Source organism: Atractosteus spatula, chromosome 13, assembly GCF_055471065.1.
Source record: "Atractosteus spatula isolate fAtrSpa1 chromosome 13, fAtrSpa1.hap1, whole genome shotgun sequence".
In the NCBI taxonomy this organism is placed as follows: domain Eukaryota; kingdom Metazoa; phylum Chordata; class Actinopteri; order Semionotiformes; family Lepisosteidae; genus Atractosteus; species Atractosteus spatula.
The window spans coordinates 36270297-36284450 of NC_142718.1; the positions used below are offsets into that span (position 1 = coordinate 36270297).

Below are 14154 nucleotides of genomic sequence, written 5' to 3' on the forward strand. Positions count from 1 at the left end.
CAGCTTTGAATGTTTCAACGCCTTGTTTCATTAACAAGGTTATCAGTAACAGCCTGGCTGTTACGACACTACGTTGCAAATTTATCATTGATAACCAAAAGTAGTTGGGAGGGAGAAGGGACTCAACAATAGCAACAACAACAGCAAAAAAAATAAACAAATAAAAACGGATACGGAAAATCAGAAGCATGTCAGACACACACAGTGATACAGTACTTCCACAGACACTACCAGCCTGTGAGAGAGCCATTGTCTCTTCCGTGTTCATTCACAGACGCAGAGAGCAGGAACGCAGAACTGAACTCATGATTTTCACATGATCCTCGGTCAGCTGCCTGTTTTTGCTTCATGGAGATCAGCAGCTGTCGTGGACACTGTGTTCCTGTGGGAGAAGGCTGCAGGGGCTCCCCTCTCTGTGTACTGGAGCCCCTGGGGTACAGGGGACCTCCGGCCTCACAGCTAGCCCATACAGCATCCTTTCTCAGTCCCACCTGCTGCTCTTAAGCTTTCTGTCTCATTTTGCTTTTTGTTTCGTTACAAATTAAAGACTCATTTTCAATTTTAACAGGGACCAGAATCAACAGATTTGACACACTGCACTTGCTGTGGTCCAGAAACCACGGAGCTAGTCCAGGGAGCCCCAAAAAGTGCTGGACCGGGAAGAGAGAACACACTGACCTCTTTCACCCTCAGTGACAGATGACTTACCTCAGTGGTGTTCTTCCCTTCTTAGAGAGATAGAGATAAAGATTCCGCACCAGGGATGGAAGACCATTTCTGTCCCTGAGAATTAATTCCTGGAATAAAACGTCAAGCCACACTGTGGAGGCTGATGCGCTGCTACCACCAGCGTGTAACTGAGTAGCATGCTTTGATGGGCTTAATAGCAGTCGCTATTATCACATCCGTCTGCTTCATCCAAAAGCCATTCCTGGGCTGGGAAGGGTTGGGGCTCCCAGGAAGCAGAGCGCTCAAAGTGGGAACACACCCCGAGTTCCACCCAGCCCATTGCCACACACAAACACAAACACACGCACGGAGACAAACAGGACACACCAATTAAACCAGCCAGCACGTCTGGCTGAGAGGAAACCAGAAAGAAATACCCCCCACTGGATAAAGAGAGAACGTGACACTCCAGGCCAGAATCGAACCCTGGACCCACAGTCAACAGCGTTGACTGCCACGCTGCTACGCCACACTACACAATTATCTTTACTAATAGCAAAGTGGGTAATGGGTTTTGTCCAGACACAAAATCGGAAAGCATGTAAAACATCTTTAAAAGACACAAAATACTAAAAAAAAAGCTCTTTTATATTAATGGAGATGTATACAAAGAAAGGCATATACTGTAAGTCTTTAGACTCATGGCTGGCACAACTGTGGGTACGAAGGCCCTCTGCTGACCCCGCTGTTGTGCGCTGAGTGAGGTACTTCGGCCCTGTTGCTCCAGTCCTCCCAGCTGGGAGGGGAGATCCCTGTGACGGACCGGGGTGCTGTCCAGGGGAGGAGTCCTGTGCCCCCCCTGTCCACCGAACACCACAGCAGCCAGGAGGACCTTGCCTGTCTTTCGCTATACATTTGTAACTCTCTGGTACTCCTTCTTAGAAACAAGTTGCAGGGACAGTGGCGGAGGGAACAGAACAAAGAGACATCCCCCTCCTTGCTGAACGTGCGCGTAAGGCGCTTGACAACGACATCCATGATTGATGGACTGCCCGGCCCTAAAACAAGAGCGTGTGTACGAGAGCCCCATCAGAGGCTCTACTCCTGACGGATCGGGCTCTTTCCGAAGGCTGTCTCCGCTTGTTAGAGGCCCCTGACACTCACAGAACAGCGAGGTCTGGAGTCGGGGTTCCAGCCTTGGGAGCATCCGAGCGAGAAGAGCTCTATTACTCCCGCTCGGATCCTCGCTCGGAGGCTGCTCTGCTGTCAGCTCTGGGAGATTGCTCCTGAACCGTACTTGTTTCTCCGTTCTTCCTGCGCGCACGCCGTTTCATTTGAGGAGCTTTCTCTCCAAGATCCAAGCTGCAACCATCCAACCATCCCCCCCCCCCCGCAAGACAAGTGTTTGCTCGGAATTTGATGAGAACCGGAGACGTAGAAAAAGCAGAACGTTTTGCCTTTTGTCTTCGCTAGCAGGATTGACACCGCGAGCACTTTAATTGGTCGAGAAGTTTCAGAAATCAGATCAAAGATACAGCAGGCTACACTTTTCGGCTCATTTCCTGTTATGGGGTTTCTTCTAGCCACTGACAACTTAAACTGTATTTGAAATTGAGACAGACGGGGTTTCTCGAGAAACTCTGGTGCTTGGAGTTGGACGTCATCCCAAGGTACTGTAATTCTCCGTCAAAACAATCCCCGATTTTGTACTGGGCTTCTGATGGGAGAGAAAATCCAAAATATCGTCGGATGAATCTGAGGGGAGTTTGGCAAAAGGGCCAGGAGGGACCGTTTGAAAGAGAGTAGAAATTGAAAGAAAAGCGAGAGAAGAGCCAAGCACTGCGGCGCCTTGCGTCGTCGTCTCAAAAATGGGAAGAAGCAAACTGGGTTGGGGGGGGGGGGGAGTAACGATCGATGTTTGGACGGGAAAAATTAAAAGGCCTTTGTTCTTCACCCTGCAGCCACGTTTTCAGCCCAGGATTAGCGGAGAGCCCTGCGAGTGAAAACAAGCCAAGCCGAGCGCACCGTTATTTTTAAAACCCGGGGGGGTAAATGTCATAAAGAGCTCGCAGGAATTGTTATTTTTCTTTCCACCGGGCAAGCTACTGACGGAGTAAGACTGGGGAAACAACAGGAAACACGGCGGGGGGGCCGGCGACGGACTTGACAGACCCCGTTTCGAAACGCCGCGGTTCCCGAACGGCGAGAAAGGGCGCGAATATTTCAGGACCGACGAGAGCTGACGGGCGGACAGATCCTACGCAAGCTGGGGGAGCCCGGGCCAGGGCCGCGTCAGGATCCGTCAGACGACAGAAAATAGCGATCAGATTCAAAATGAAATTGCTCTTCCGTGTGATAGCATCGGAAAATACAGAAAAAGACGTAGGGGGAGCGATAAAAATTTTTAAGAGGATACTGTTTTCATCAGGGCGAGGCAATAAACCGTATTTATAGCTCGGACTAGAGCTCTGCGTGGTGTTGTGCTCTCCTGTGCTGACCGGTGGTAGCGTCTGCTCTCTTTATTCTGGGGGCTGTCAAAGGGGCTGTAATCTGTCCTTTGGTAATAAGTCACGGAGCTGAGATGTGCAGACGGGTCCTGGCTTCAAGAAATATATATATAAAAAAGAAATATACTGTAGAATGCAGCTCAGAAACAAATGAGTTCAGCATCGTGAATAATTCATGCCGCGAAGCTGAAGGTTGAGCTGCTGTCTGGCTGAGCAGCCACAGAGCCCAGTAACATTGACCTGTGTGGCGGGCAGCTCAAGACAGTAACTCTTGCAGGGGTCCTGCTGACAGACTCCTCTTGTCCTTATCGCTTCCCTCACACCTTTCCGAGATTCCTCAAACCCTCCTGAGCCCCAGCATCTAGTTTAATGCATGAGTGGATATTTTAATGTAAATGCAAAGGTAGAAATCTGCAGTTTAAAGGACACTGGATTCTAATCGCAAAAGGCTGGGTTTGAGCATCCCGTTAGGAAGCCTGGGAAAGTCCAAGGGCTGGAGAGCATATGCAGCCCCAAACTTAGCTCCTCTTATCCCTAGAAATCAGGCTTATATCAGCGCTTACGTTGCTGTGATGAGCTATCGAGGTAGGGTGACCAGGTAGTTCACATTGTAGCAGGAAGAGGAGGGCTTATTTATTATTATTTTTAAAACTCTTTAGTTATGAGTTTTTACTTGATTTCTTCCAACAAACAAACTGGCTCTTCCCCTGGAACAAGTTCCAGTCCGAGGAGAACTAATTCCTCTGGCTCTTCCACTACCACCACCAGACAGACAATAGGTGTATTGCAGCGCAGATAGGCCGACTGAAGCTGTCACATGCTGGTTTTACATCTCTATCGCAAGATGTGAGTAACATCTTGAGAAAGGTCCTTGCATTTGTATTCCCATGTAAATTACCACAGTTTGGCTGAACTGATGCGTTTATCTAGGGTTTATGTAATCTGTTACACAAAGGATTCATTTCTTCCTATACAGTTTGGCTCTTGATGACAGTGCTTTTCATGTCTTTCTCCTGGGTAGAACAGCCAATTTCTCACCCTGAACTCTCATGGGCATCTAATCAAATGGAGATGGAGGGATACTAGTCTGTCTGTTCATTTACTTGCCTTCAAGCAGCACTAACAGTACTGCACGGACAGTCACCAGGTCAGCGATCTTAGGAAGGGAACAGTGATCCTAGAACCCTTTTTCTAGAGCACAATTCATCATCACCTAAACCCAGTTAACAGAGTCTACAGTGCAATGCAAACAGATTTCTGAGTCATTTCACTCTAAAATTAACCACTTCTGGAGTCAGATTGATTCTTGTGATTCTAATTCTGATAATAATACTTTACTCTCAAGCTGAGGGGACTCTCCTTGCAGTTCCACACTGTCTCTAAGCAGCTCTCTGAAATCAGCACTACAGTGAAACCCCTCTCCATAACTTTCCCACTATTCCCACTGCGCTGCTGGGGTTAAACTGTGCAATTCGCACTCCCATTGTCACTCTCATCATTAGTGAACCATTAAAGTCTGGACTCGTTCCCTCTGTCCTTAAACCTGCAGTTATTACCCCCCTGTTAAAACAGCAGAATTTAGACTCCAGTTTGTTCAGTAATTATCGGCTGGTATCTAACAGTTTTTGGCAGAGGTTCTTGAACAGGCTGTTGCTCTTCAGATACAAGCTGTCTTATCTGAACACAAGCTGTATGAGCCTTTTCAGTCTGGGTTTGGATCGATGCACAGCACAGAAACTACTCTAGTTAGGTGTGTAATAATCTGCTGATGACTGCTAGCTCTTGATTTCTATCTATTCTTGTCCTGCTGCACCTCAGTTCTGCCTTTTAGAACTGTTGATCATACCAGCATACTAAATAGAATAAGGAGGGTTGTTGGTATTACTCAAGCTGTGTCATTATGGTTTGAACTTAAATAAATGTCAGAAAACGGTTTGTTCAAACAGTCAGTGTTCACATCTTGCGTCCCATCAGGCCATATTATTGGTCCAAGCTTGGCACAAGCTTCCCTTTCCTGCCCTCTGTCACCCCCATGTTTCATGAAACCTTAATCCAGAATTATCTTCCCTGCCACACCATCAAGATGATTTTACAAGATGGATTTAATTCAGACATCTGACTTGAGAAATCAGACAAGACCAGAGTTGATTTGCTCTGCTCTTACCCACAATGCAAATGTGCCCATCTTGGTTTGGCTGTTGATAGCCTTGGAGTAAGGATTTTTTTTTCATCCCTGAAACACTGCATGTATCTCAACACATCTCTCTCAGCATGATGCGGTAAACCTAATGCACAGCAGTCTTTCCCAGGCTTGATTATGGAAACATAGTGCTTGGTGGTGTATTAAAAACAGGGTTTTAACTAGTTGCAACATGTTCAGAGCTCAGCTGCTCTAATGGTAACCAAAAATTAAAATGCATGAGCATGTATCATCTGTTGTAGCTGCCTTGCACTGGGCCCCTGTGGATTTCAGAATACAATTCAAAATACCTCTGCACACCTTTAAGCAATTGAATATTTGTGCTCCTGAGTACATCTGTTAACTCCCTACACACCTACACATCACTGGTTATCTTTGCTTTCTGGCCCTCTTTCAGTTCCCAGTAGGCAGTTCTGCACCTCAGGACACCAGGCGCTCTAGTGAGCTCCGGGAAGCTGGCCCCCCTACAGACAGCACTAAAGGATGAAACCCACCTCATTCGTTAGTGCTACATTTGTGTCGTTGAAAGTAGCGTTTATGCTGCTTTCGTTTCCGAGATGTAGCGCCTTGTTTTGTCGGGGTCGTGGCGTCACTCAGCCCCCCTGCAATGTCGTAGGGGAACTGGACCGGTCTCAATCGTCAGTGCTGTGTTTGTGTCGGGTTGTGCCGTTGAAAGCAGCGTTTGTTTTGCTTTCGTTCCCGAGATACAGCGCCTTGTCTTCCGGTGATCACGTGACCCATGCACGGTGACTTTGACCTCCAGTGACCCCGCCTGCCGAGTGAGTTCAAGCGTCTGTTACCGGTGCGAGAGGAACAGTCTGCAATTTTGTTCCTGTTTTCCCGGGTGGGGGACGGCGGTGGATTGTGCATTTAATATCAGTGTCTTCTGTGCGTTTGTATGAACAGGAAAATTAAGTTTGTCACGTATATCACATACCCTAATCAGAAGAGTTGCGGGTGTAGTCTCAAAAAGCGAACACTAGCAAACAATTACATGTTCTTACTAAGAGGCTTTAACGAGCACGTCTTAATACTAAGTAGCGGTGTGCTTTTTTAAAAATCTGAAGAAGTGATCAGTTTCTCACTGTCTCCTTCTTAAATAAAGTAAAGATTCGACCCGTCAGTCGAGCCACGTGTTCAGATTGAAACTGCAACTTTACAAACAACACGACCACTGTTGCACTTTTTATGCAAAGCACATTCGTTAACGTGAAAAAGAACCAGGGTGTTTTTAAGGGGCACTACGTGCAAGGTTGTTGCGGGTAGTAAATAACACATCCGAGAAGCAACACTTAGAAAGTCCACCGACTCACACCTGCGGACCGCGGCAATACTGGAAACATATTTTTTATTTTCACATAACAGAAGTGAACATATATCTGAATTCTTTAATAAACTGTCATTATCCGTGTGTTTGTTTTTACAGGGGTCTTATGCGCAAACAAGCGATGTGCTCACAGTCCTTGGTGTAGAATACAGCGGGAGGGCTCACCTGCCCTCTGAAGACACAGGTATGGGCGCCTGTGTTACATCCTCAGGTGAAGTCGAGTCTTCTGCAGTCTGCAATGTAAAGACTCAGACGTGTCTGCTTGTCCTGCTCCATGAAGTTGCCCACCCGCCCGTCGAACAGCACAAACGACGAAACTCACCGCAATCGTTAGAGCTGCGTTTGTGCCGGTTTGTGCTGCTTTCGTTTCCGAGATATAGCGACTTGGTTTTTCGGGTAATCACGTGACTATCTACAAGGACGTTTACAGGTACTAACAAACTCGGTACTTGACCTCCTGATTGTGATGGAAACAATGGGGGCAATTTGTTTTCCGAGTCTGTCTGGTCGGGTGGGGTGGATGTTTCAATATATTTCAATATAGCGCCTTCTTTTCCTGGTTGTGACGTCACTCTGTGACGTACAAAACAGCAAAGTCACGACCACCAGATCTTTCAGTTGTGATCTTTTGATCAGTTGACCCCAGACTTTGCAGCCTTTACGAATAAACAGTCTTACATTTAGGGAGGAGTTACTATGTTAGTTCATTGGGTTAGGTGTTTTAACCATGTTATCGAAAATGTATTGCTTGTGTACTCCTTTCATTGGTGAAGAGACACCAGTTTCCAAATTACCGCTGGTACAACACGAGAGCCCATATTTACAGTTTCAGGTATTAGTTTCAAGATCGATATTATTTAACAATAAAAAACTGAAAACACGAGTATTATAATGATAACAGGCTTTACATTTCTATTCATTTTTAAGTTCAAAGCAGAAGGTGTTTCCCCTACCTTAAATATACGTTTACAATTGTTCAAATACCATGTATTCATTACAGAAAGCAACGGAAAAAACGGTATTTTTTAAATACATAAAAAATGTATTTATTTCGAAGAGTACGGGAATCAATAAAGACGTTAAAAAAGCCGATGTAGTTATTTTGCAAAGAAGTAAAGCATTTTAAAATCAGATTGTCATTGATAGTAAACAAGCCGATCCACCTGGCGCTGCTCGCTTGAACAGCTCTCAGACCCGTGATTGGCTAAACCCCCGAACAGCTCGGGCCGCGATTGGGTGAAGAGTGAGAATCGACACTCTGATTGGGTACAGCGCCACAGCGGAAGTTCCGAGAGCATGTAGACACACAGGTGATGGATGTTCTTCTTGGTCCAAATACTGTAGCCGTGTGTGCTTTATGAGCTCGCTGGATATACAGTAACACATTCATTGGTTTCCAATTACTGATCAGTCTAAGAGAAGTCGCACTGAGGTCAAAACTGAATAGCAGACAAAGAATGTCATGGCATCCACAGCGCGCTCACGACTCGATGACATGTCACGATAGGAGTGCACGCATCACGATCACATTGCGATACCCATTGCAACAGGCGCATTACTGTCATTACTCCACTGTCGCCACATTAAGTCCATATATCGCGATATGGCGTACCTCCCACAGAAAACCCCACACCATGTCGCAACACGGAGTCCACATATCGCGATATGACAAACGCCCCCGCGTTCATGTCGCGACATGAAGCCCGCATATCGCGATATGACATACCCCGGCAAAAATACCCCGCTCCATGTCGCGACATAAAATGCCCTATATCGCGATATGACAAAAACGGGTCACACCCATGTCGCGACATGAAGCCCGTATATCGCGATATGACATACGCCTATGTCGCGACATGGAGTCCATATGTTGCGATAGGACATACCCTGACAGAGTATGCTGACCCCATGTCGCCACACAAAGTCCATATATCGCGACACGCCCTATCTGGTTATATCATGTCGCGAAGGTATCCCACAGTTACGCGTCTGGCAACAGCATGTCACGGTAGGAAAAGAAATGGAAAACGTGCATTAGAAAATAAAAACCTTATATCTGACAATCACGGTGATTTTACATACATTACAACCACAGGTTTATGTCATAGATGGTTAACTTGTTGGCATGCGTCATGTCTTAGTATTATTCACATCTAAGGAGACTCATATGTTTATGGATATTGATTGTCTTTAAAATGTTAAGGGTACGAGCTAAACTGTAACAGAGCCTTTAACTCGGCAGACGGGGTCACTGGAGGTCAAAGTCACCGTGCATGGTCACGTGATCACCGGAAAAACAAGGCGCTGTATCTCGGGAACGAAAGCAGCACAAACGCTACTTTCAACGGCGCAAACCGACACAAACGTAGCACTGACGAATGAGGTGGGTTTAATCGTTTGTGCTGTCTGTAGGGGGGGCAGCTCTAGCTCACTTCTTTTATCGCACAGTGATAAAATCCTGTCTGTGAGTTGAGTAATTCAATCAGGAATAGCCATACGAGGGCAAGGCAATGTGCGCTTTGCAGGCTGATTGGTTGGCTGTCCAAGGTTAGTTCGATTTTGAACGTTTTCAGCTGTTTGAGTCCAAAATTCATGGGTTTGAGTTCCAGATTATCTCCTGTCCCCCCAGAGCCACATCCTTCTGTCTTTAATGTGTGCATGCACATGTACAGGGTGTACTGGCATACAGAAATAAATAAGAATCAGCACATAACAAAGAGAAAACGTGAACATAAACATACCATCAGTCTCCCCACTATTTTTTTCCCCATAAAAGCATCCTATTACAGCCAGAAAGCAAAAATTTATAGCATTAAGACTTGTGCGATGGGCATGGATTTAAAATGATGACATTGATGAGTGTTTTCTATATACTGTACATACAGTAACTAGAAGCCAGTGTGTTCATCTTGCTCTTGCAGGTGGACAGATATACACACATGAATGAACCACATGGCTTATTCTGGGTTAAGTTGAATAACCCACACTGCCTTTCTGGGCTCAGCTGTGTCCTCCTGGAGCTCAGAGCTAACATGACACTGGTATCTTTGCATACACAAGCCTGTGTCTTTAAAATGACGGAATGGAAGATTCTCTGGCCATAAAAAAGCAGGCTGTATGTCCCAGGAAAGGGCACTTCATTGTAGACACAGATTAGAGACATGGGGAAAAGCGACAACATTTCTTGGCCGAGCTCTCTCCTTCCTTAAGCTCTCCCCCATCTGGCACAACTCGTTTGTACTGACAGGCTTTTACTTGCCCTCCATGGGCCACAAGAATTACCCATATCTTAAAAGCACGAGAACAGAAGGAGTTTTCTTACTGTCTGCAGCCCGGGCTCCATTCAGTTTCCTGTGAGGTTGCATGGAAAGGGCCACTGTCTTCTCTGCTGCTTATGCATCTAACCTGTCACCATCTGGGAGAGCTCCTATCTTCGCTCGCAAACCCTCTCCCCCTATCCACTGTCTGGGACTGAGATTTAGGCCAGCTACCCCCGAGTGGGATCCCGTTTGGGACCGCATTTTTTACATCCTTTAAAATGATAAGCTCGCCAATGTAATCACCTTCAAATTCAGGCACAAATCAGTGCTTGCAGGTGAGCCACATGCTTTGGGTGTGTCCAGGCGTGAGCTGAAGCTTACATGCTCATGGGCAAACATGAACCATTTCTCTTTGGTGACCCTTCTTCTGTTCTAAATGCCACCACTGGGTGGGATGGGATTGCTGAGTCCGAGTCCGCACCGCCTCACAGCAGTGCTCCAGACTTCTAAAGAGGAGCACCTTCATACGAGGGCTTCAACAATCCAACATCCCTGCAGTGAATTTCAGAGCCTGGGAAAAGGCCGATCTGACAGCACTCTGCAATGTAGTTCTTCAATGTCTTTTTTATCTCTCTCCATTGTACCTTTTGTAGTGTACAGCTGGGACCCTCCACAGAAGCCGGCTTCAGGGAGGAGGACTTGTCTCCAGCAATATCTTCACTGGCACAGAGACAGCATCCCTCTGAAGAAGGCTTTCCCATGTGAGTGTTAAATGCAAGTGAAGTTTTTTTATCGTAGGTCCACAGCTCAGCAGGACTATATATACATTCCTGCGTGAGGCAGATTTAATTCCAGGATTTCATCTTGCGAATCTCCTGCCATTGCGTCACGAAATATTGGTCCTGCGTCATGTGGTCGGCCTTCTGTCGCCTTTCCAGCTTTCCTCCTGTCGCCTCCTGTCCGCGTCTCTCTAAACTTAATTTTCATTTGTGCCCCTGCCTTTGTTTGCTTAAGTTCAGACTGCTCTTGCGTGCATTTATCTGATCTGATCTTGTCGTCCTTGGGCAGCCCCTGGACACCCATCCCGACAGGGAGGCACCCCCGCAGGCTTCTGGGTATACTTCCGTAACCTACCGTATTTATGAAGACCTGGAAGGAAAATGGCGATTCTGTTACATTAAGTACATAACTGCACTGACGGTTTTAAAGTGGGCCTGGAATCAAGTACAGAAGGTGCAGGGGCTGAGCTGGTCATGCCTGTTTTATCTGTTTCTCCAAGTCACGCTCTTCCTCTCCTGAGCGTGGATCATCTCCTCTAGGTCCCAGCTTGGACTAGCATTGACCTGGCCTTGATCTCCTTCACTCTCGAGCTCACATTAGTGATCTCTTTGCCCTCGACGTGCCAGAGCACCATTATGAAGATCACAAGCAGGACGGCAGGGACAGCGGTCTACAGCGGTCTGCCCTAGACACTCCTTCTGTCACGCGCTGACATCCTGCAGCCCGACGTGGCTCCACGTCGAGAACTGTCAAACTCTCTCACGCTGTATAGCAAAGCCGAAGACCTTTTCTGAAGTGTGTTTTTGATAGCGTTTCTCTCTTGTGCAATCCGTCTGTGTTGGGCTGGCAGCTGTCTAGTTTCTCCAACGCAATTTGAAAAATCCTGTCACGGTAAGGCCTGCAGAAAGCCAGTTTGTGTGTTGTGATGCTGTGTGTGGTGTTGACACTATATAAAAAGTGCAAGAGAAGCCTGATGTGGTATTCGCGATTTTTAAATGTCATACATCTTAAAATATGTTTCCAGCACGGGACAGCATCTTAGCCCAGCTTGCTCTTGGTTTTTGCAATTATATACAATTACAATTCAATCACTCTAAATTTAACCATATATCTAAAGTATCGGAGGATTTCACTCTTCAATGCTTATTTTTTAATTAGTTTTTAAGTGTATCAACATTTTCCACACCTGCAGGCACACAGTGAGGCAAGACCATTGCAGTAAAACCATGTGATTTACTGGCAGTGCAGCCTGTAATCTCCCTAATCCAGGCCTAGGGCTGGTTTACCGACTGTCCCACCCATCCTGCTCTCTGTCGCCGCACTGGCTGCCAGAGCAGAACAGCGCCAGGCAGGCCTCATGCATTCCACAGGGCATGAGTCAGTCCACACAGAGATGGCAGCACACCAGCCTCGCTGAGGACCGAAACCACCGACAAACTGAGCAGCAGAAGGATCACAGACTGGGAGAACGTCCTGATTTTCAGCTGTTTACAAATTTGCTGTATTTTGTCCAAACAGAAGCAAACAGGGCGAGGGCATGGGAGTGGGCTCTGGGCAGCCGTCTGGCTGCTCACCTCTTCTCATCTGTGTGTGTAAAAGGAAGTCAATGCATAGGGCAATTTATGAAGCAGTGCAACAGAGTAAGACCAGGAGATCAACAAGGGCACTCTAATGTAGATCAGTGCAGGATTTGGGATGTTGGTTACTAAAACCACGACCTATAAATGATCTAGAAGAGGCTATATGAGTGAAATGAACTTGAGTGTTTATGTTGACACATCAACATAAACACAAAAATCAAACAAAACGTAAGGCAATATCGTCAGACGTAGAATTCAAATTAAGGTCGAATCACATCAAAAAAGATATTGCTGCGTCGAAATCGAGGAAGCGTCTGGGTGAGACTCTAAGATCAATTAGCTGCTAATTACCAAACAGGCCAGCTGGGCCCAAGGGCTTCTCCGGTTTGTGTCCTTTCTTATGTTCTTATTTGCTGTGTTATTCTGTGTAGCCATCTGCACACAGGGGCTCTCCAGCACACACATAAGTAGCAGAAGCAAGTCTATAGCTCAATTAGTCTCCTTACAACCGCTCCTGATCTATGAGTCTCTGTTACTACCAAATCCTATTCACTCCTGCCTGTGTGCACTCAGCTCCAATCGACAATACTGTATTTGGAGTCCAGCCTGATAGGCCTGAATTCTTCCCCTGTGTGCTGCTGCTCATACACACCCTAAAACTCATTTCTGGAAAGTGCAGTGCATGTGCTTCACAAATCACAAACATGCAGATTCCAACGAATCTGGAGTGGTGAAGCAGGACCCTTGCTCTCACACAACAACTCATGCACCAGAGGAAGAGCGTTTCTCCTATTAGCAGATGAGATTGCTTTCCCTGTCAGGGCATTATAAAGCAGAGGAACAGCAGCTTGCATTTCATCTCTGAATCAACACTGTGTTTCACAATTTCAGACCAGGAATGTACAAACTCTGTCTGTAGCAGGGCTCATTAGGTCTTCCGCCTACGACTGTATGTAATGTGTGTTTGCTACAGGGAAGCACTTGCATAATACATGTAACAACATTATTTCTACCCACTTAAGTAAGACAATTGGTTCATGCTGAGATGTTTGCTGTAAATCTAGCCTAATGAGAGGCAAAAGCTTACACGACACTGTCATTTTGTTCAGAATTTCAGCTGGGTCCTGAAAGGTGCTAGACAAGATGTGGGATGTAAAATATTGTTCCAGGCACTGAGAGGCAGAGAGAAGAGACAGGCAGTAGCTCCGATCCCAGCTGATACCTGCAGAAACTTGCACTACACAAGCTTTCTATCCATGTATTGGGACTGGGTACAGGTACTGTGTCTGTACTATATCTGGGCCTGGGTACAGGTACTGTCTGTACTGTATCTGGGACTGGGTACAGGTACTGTGTCTGTACTGTATCTGGGACTGGGCACAGGTACTGTGTCTGTACTGTATCTGGGACTGGGTACAGGTGCTGTCTGTACTGTATCTGGGACTGGGTACAGGTAGTGTGTCAGTACTATATCTGGGACTGGGTACAGGTAGTGTATCAGTACTATATCTGGGACTGGGTACAGGTAGTGTGTCTGTACTGTATCTGGGACTGGGTACAGGTAGTGTGTCTGTACTGTATCTGGGACTGGGTACAGGTGCTGTGTCTGTACTGTATCTGGGACTGGGCACAGGTAGTGTGTCAATACTGTATCTGGGACTGGGTACAGGTACTGTGTCTGTACTGTATCTGAGAGTGGGTACAGGTAGTGTGTCTGTACTGTATCTGGGACTGAGTACAGGTACTGTGTCTGTACTGTATCTGGGACTGGGTACAGGCACGGTGTCTGTACTGTATCTGGGAGTGGGTACAGGTACGGTGTCTGTACTGT

The 14154-nt window shown here is 46.6% G+C and overlaps 1 long non-coding RNA gene across 1 annotated transcript; it reads left to right on the forward strand.

Moving 5' to 3' along the window:
• Window positions 1-6802: 6802 nt before the first annotated feature.
• LOC148822285 (uncharacterized) lies at window positions 6803-11714 on the forward strand. Its single transcript, XR_016093935.1, has 3 exons — window positions 6803-6887; window positions 10617-10724; window positions 11032-11714. It is a non-coding gene; the product is annotated as an uncharacterized LOC148822285 (long non-coding RNA).
• The last annotated feature ends 2440 nt before the right edge of the window (window positions 11715-14154 follow it).